Raw genomic sequence first — 6000 nt, 5'->3', positions numbered from 1 at the left:
TCAAGAGGGCTCTCAGGATTTTATTTGAAATGATTCAGTACTTTGGAGCTATTATTCACGGGATTCTAAAGGGTCCGGTACGGTGCTTGAAGACGTGGCAGCTTCCCTGAAGTGCATCTCACCCTCGTAAGTTGTTGCGCGACTCACCAAATTGCTCCTTACTTGACACGTGACAGCCATGAATTGGCAATACTCCACGCCTTTTTATTAGGTATGAATTGGTTGTCCTCTTAATATCTTTCTCATTTTATTATCTCTCAAGACCAGTAGAGAGAGAGCAAAATAAATTGAAAAACAAGAAAGATAGTGAGAGATCTTCTAGGCTGGAGATTTAGGTGAACAAAGATGGAAAGGAGGAATCAAGGTGGGATTCGATTAAGAGGATTGCTACCAAAATGGAGATTTATAGAAATGGAAATAGAGATTGACTGATGATTTCTAGAGAGAGAATCGACCATTGGAATATAAAAAGGAACAGAGCTTCATCAAGTGGGTATATCATCTCTCGGCTGGGGATCATCCTCTCTCAAGCTCAACTAAACCAGAATATTTTAGAGAAAGAGAGAGAAGGAAAAACAGAGATTGGTACTATTGGTTAGAAAGAATCATCACCATCATCTACTTTGTTCTTTTCTTTGTATTTTATTTGTTTTTGTGAGAGAAAGAAGTGATTGTAGAGAGAGAGATTAACAGAAAAGTCAGAAACAATTCAGAGCATATCATCCCTTTTTTCTTCTTCAATTTTTTGATTTTCACACCTTTAGTGAGAGAAGAAGAAAAACAGAAAGAGTGAGAAGAGAAAGAGAAAACAGAAAAAAAAAATCAATTGAGGAAGACGAGAAAAATGGTTGGAAAATAATTTTCCCAGAAAGAAAATATAGAAGACGAGAAAACTGCTCCCTTAGGGCGCGTTTGGTTGCCAGACGGGAAATTCAACAAGAAACAATTTCCAGCGAGATAAAAGTTTAGTTTTACCATAATCTTAGTGATTTCCTTTCATTGTTTATGCTTCTAGGCTTGATCCACCATCATTAGATTAAGTTCTTTTATGGTTGGTGCTTGATAGGTTGATAGACAATAGTTAGTAACCATGATGTGGTAGATGAATTCCAACTTGTCGAAGATATAGTTTTCATTAGTTATGACTTCGATTTGATATATCATCATTAGGTTAGATTCTTTTATGGTTGATACTTATCAGTTGTAGCTTAATAGTTGACTTATCATCGTGCGAGAAATTTAGTTATGTAATGTCATTTGATGATTAGGTTGGTATTTGACCATGATTAGGCGGATTCGAAACCTTAGGCCTTTCCCCCATTGACCCGTTTACTGTTATTATTTGTCTTTATTATTTTAATATCTATCGCCAAAAACAATTTTGAAAAGAAAATATTTTAGTTCTAGGTTTAGTATAGGTTTCACTTAGTCCCTGCGGATCGACCCGGTCTTACCATTACTATTACTTGACGCCCGTATACTTGCGGGTGGTGACCTATTTAGGAAACTTTATAGACCCATCAAGTTTTTGGCGCTACTAGGTTTTAAATTTGTTCTACTCTTGGAAAGTTTTTATTTTTGGTAAGTTTTGAATTTTTGGATACTTTGACTTGCTTCTCTGTTTTTGGTGTGTAGAACACTAAGGAGCTAAAGGGGAGGCGCAACAAGAAGGAGGAGTCGAAAAGAAGAAATTTACATTTTTACTTTATTTTATTTTTGGTGAGAGAGAGACTTTAGACTTTTTAGACTTTCTTTTGTTTTAAGTTTTGACCCTAATTTAAAGGGCATAATTGTAATCGAAACCAAAGAAGCCTCGGGTTCGAACACTTGAGGGAAGAGTGGCCCGGGTCGTCTGCAAAGGTCGTCGCCCGTCTTGAACGGGAGGTAACTTTTCTTGATCACCCACGAATCCCATGTAAGTGGGTACTTTGTACTTGTTTTTCTATAGGATCTTCGTAGTGATTCCTTGGTTTTGAAAAAAAAAAATGGATAGATTGTGGTCCAACATGAAGAGGTTGTTGATTTGAAGTCGTCTGACTCGCTTAAGGACGATGAATCATGGTTGATCAATGTGTTAAATGAGACCATCGACTTACTTGACTTTGGTAAGGATCTAGAATTCTTTAAGGACCCTGAGTACATCGCGATCAAAGAGAGTATAGAAGGTTTATCTAAACCGACTTCTAGGGAGTGTGAGTCTGATATTAGGTTTCTCCATTGAAGGAACCCGAAGTACCTGTTTTGGAGACCTCCAATTTAAGTCAAGGTGTCGTTGTCCTCTAGACTACTTTGCATTTTGTCCCTCAAAACCATGTGTAGATTTTGAAACACTTGTTCCCTCTGTCTACCATGCATATAAAGACTCCTTCTATCCGGTCTGTGATCTTTCTGGTGCAGTACCAAACTTAACGACCTTATTGTCGTCTAAGTTTGGGGATTGCCCTTCTTTCTTGATAGTCTCACCTACACTATCACCAAATTATTTAAGTGTGAGACTATCGTTCACTGGAAACTTTATGTTTTAGGTGGACCCACAGATGTATCGATTATTGGTTTACAGTTAGTTACACTTCTGTAATCCAGTAGGTATAATTCTTTATATATTTTTTTGAATCATATGTTTCGTCTGGCTGAAGACGTTAAACTTAGCGCTTTCTGGGAGGCTACCCATGCGTAGGACTGCTGAATCGGGTAATATCTTTCCCTCCACCATGTTATTTTTTTGCATAGTCTTCAGAACATTGAGGACAATGTTTGGTTTAAGTTTGGGGATAGGGGATTGAATTTTTTGTTAAGTCCTTATTTCAAAAACTCAAAAGGGTTTCAAAATTTTTAAAATTTTTGGACTGAAAACGTGAGTCTAGTTGTTTTTGTTTGTTAATGGTCATAAAGTCTAGTTGGCTGTACTACACTTTTGCTAAAGGTTCTTCCACGAATTTCGAGTCTTGAAGTTGTCTGTGCACTAGCCATGTGAGTGTTAGATAAGTGAAGAGTTGACTTTTCTGAGAGAAATTAATCGATCATTAGTGGAGACTTTACCTATGTGAGATTCTGAGTCTTTCTTGTTGTTTTGAGCGATCTCTTCTGAGCTAATTCTGAGTAGAATGAATAGCTACTCAACCTCGCAATATTGAAAGAAGAAGTCGTTTGATCTCCTGAGTTCAAATTTTACAACCACTAGGGATGTCATCAGGAAGCAAACCTTTCTCTTGTAGTCTGAAAACTTGAAAACAATGTCAACTAGAGGAAGATAAGACTCTGATCATTTAGAACCCTGAGAATAAGGCATGAAGCAAAGTGGAGAGAATTATACCCAAGGAAAGTGTTAAGAAAGTATGTTGTGAGTTTTATTACCAGAAGCGTATTGGAAAAAAAAAGAAATAGAAAAAAAAAAAGAAAAAAAGTGTTTGTTGTGTTTAAGTGTTTATTCCCTAAAGTGGTACTTGAAGATTTGAAGACGTCGAGTTCTCAGGAGTTCTACTTCATCCTTAGTGTCTATTGACCTCTAGGAAACATCGTTAGAAAGTAGATCAGGTGAGAAGAGTTGGTAAGCTTCCCTATTCCGGGTGAGCGAACTACTTCACTGATCATACCCTTATGACTCTTGGTTGATAGATTTCATTGATGAATGACTAATCTATCCTTTTGCCTCGAGTATCCAAAACTCTTTTGCTGATCTCGTTGAGTAGAACCGTTTAGACATGTAGGCCTCTTCTATAGGCCTACCCCAATGTCCCAAGGTAGAGGAGGTACTCTGTGAAGGCCGACCCACCTTCCTCGAACAAAGGGCGCAAGGAGTGTCTTAATCTGGGTAGGCATTTACTCAAAATTACTTTTAGGGACTTTTACGCTAGTCTGGCGTTTGTTATAGTGAACTATTTAGCCTGACTAACATCCACGACATAAAACGTAAATAAGTACGTAAATGCGCCCGAGAAAGTAAATCAAGCAGACATGGATCCTAGTATGGCCCCTAACCTAGAAGATCTAATCTCCTTTGGTGTTCTTCTTGTTTCGCCTTTTGGTTCGTCTTAGATCGCCATCTTTGAACTTCCATTGATTTCTCCCACTCGCCTTTGGATTTCATCCTCGAGTTTTTTCAATGGACTTATTAGACCCTAAACTCTAATTACAAGACTCTAACGTTTCGCAGATCATATAAACTTGAAATTAAAATTAATTACAAATATGCACCCATCCGTGCTTGAAACAAGAATAAATAAACAAATCTATGGCCATACTAGTTTCCCGCATTCACATCACATGCATTCATATAATATATCAAGGCTAAGAATTATATATGCATGATAATCCCGGAGATACTTTTGTCGACATCACATGCCACATTACGGGCCTTAAGTCTATTCTCTAAGAATTTGACTAATGGCACGTTCCGGTTTTATCTTTTATGATTTCTAAAATCAACTTTAAGAAAAACTCCGTTTTGGGTTTTGAAAGCCCGGGTCAATTTCGGAAAAATTGGTTTGACTTTTAACGATTTTAAAAATCCGTTTTAAGAAAAACCTTTTCGAGTCTTCGGGTGACCCGATTTGTTTTTTGTTATATTTTGGTGGGACAGGGAGAAAAAGTCAAGACTTTCGTCAAAAACTCCCACTCGAGTCGAAACTCGTGAAACTTTGGCCTTTAGACCCTTAATCACCTTCGGAATAGCCCAAGACCATCTATTAGTCAAAGCCCAAGACCCGGAAGTCAAGGCCCACTAAGTTGGTCCGGCCCAAAGATGGTCGGGTCAAGTGTAGGCACGACCCAAGACCATCTATTAGTCAAAGCCCAAGACCTGAAGTCAAGGCCCACTAAGTTGGTCCGGCCCAAAGATGGTCGGGTCAAGTGTAGGCACGACCCAAGACCGGCCCACATTGAGTATGGTCGAGCCAAACGCATCTAGATGTGTCTCGGGCTCGGCCGAGGTCTAGGACGCGTCCTGGCCGCAGCCAGGACATTTGGCCTAGGTCCGGACGCGTCTAGACGCGTCTAGACCTCATGCCAAGCCTTATGGGTGTCTCGGGTGATGCCCGGGAAACCATAGGCCGTCCTGATGCATACCCGATGCATCCAGACCCTTGGGCGTAGCTCCTGGTGTCTCGGTCTAGTACCGAGACACCAAGGATGCATCAGACGCGACCATCACGTCTAGTAGAAGCTGCCCAGACGTCTCGGATCATATCCGAGACGTGCTCGGGCTACCCAAGCCACCAGACGCGTCTCAGACGTGTCTGGTCCTGTCTGGAGCCGTGTGGGGCGCGGCCAGACGCGCCCTTATCCTGGGCTTGTGCTTGGCATATGTCTCAGTCTAGCCGAGACATACCTGGGATGTCTGGGGCGTGTCCCAGACGCGCCCTCATCCCGGGCCAGCAGACGCGTCCCAGAAGACGCGTCTGGCCAGCATGCACATGCAGCCCCAATTTTTAGCAACTTCTAAAATCCCTTTTTTTTTCGAGTTGCTTCTAAAGCCATGAAATCCCAATTTTAGAAACTTCTAAAACTAAATTGTTTTGTTCTTGAGAGAATTCATAATTCATGAAAATCAAAACTTTTGAAAACACTTTTCAAAACCAAAATTAAATCAAATTTGAGTCTTTTGAAACACTTTCAATCATCAATTTTGATTCTTAATTTGAAAACTTATTGAATCCTATTCAATATAATCAAATTGTGAGTTTAAAACAATTTTAAAACCAAAATCAATCAAATTGAATCTCTTGAAACACTTTCAATCATCAATTTTTTATTTTCAATTTGTAAACTCATTGAATTCTATTCAATATAATCAAATTGTGAGTTTCAAACTCTTTTAAACTCAACTATCAAGCTAATCAAACATGGATTAGTTCAATTCTTAGCAAAAATTAGTTATCTACAAGAGGCTCTGACACCACTGTTGGGTATTGTGGTGTCTACTAATGTCGTATAAGCGGAATCTCAGACATCTCATGTCTTGACATTAGTACGTCCCAAGATCATCATGCTTAAACTAATAGA

This window comes from Eschscholzia californica, unplaced genomic scaffold (genome assembly GCF_041429995.1).
Source record: "Eschscholzia californica isolate CP2 unplaced genomic scaffold, dmEscCali1.0.p SCAF_1, whole genome shotgun sequence".
NCBI lineage: Eukaryota > Viridiplantae > Streptophyta > Magnoliopsida > Ranunculales > Papaveraceae > Eschscholzia > Eschscholzia californica.
The sequence above is the reverse complement of the archived record's forward strand: the minus strand, read 5'-3'. Positions refer to the sequence as shown.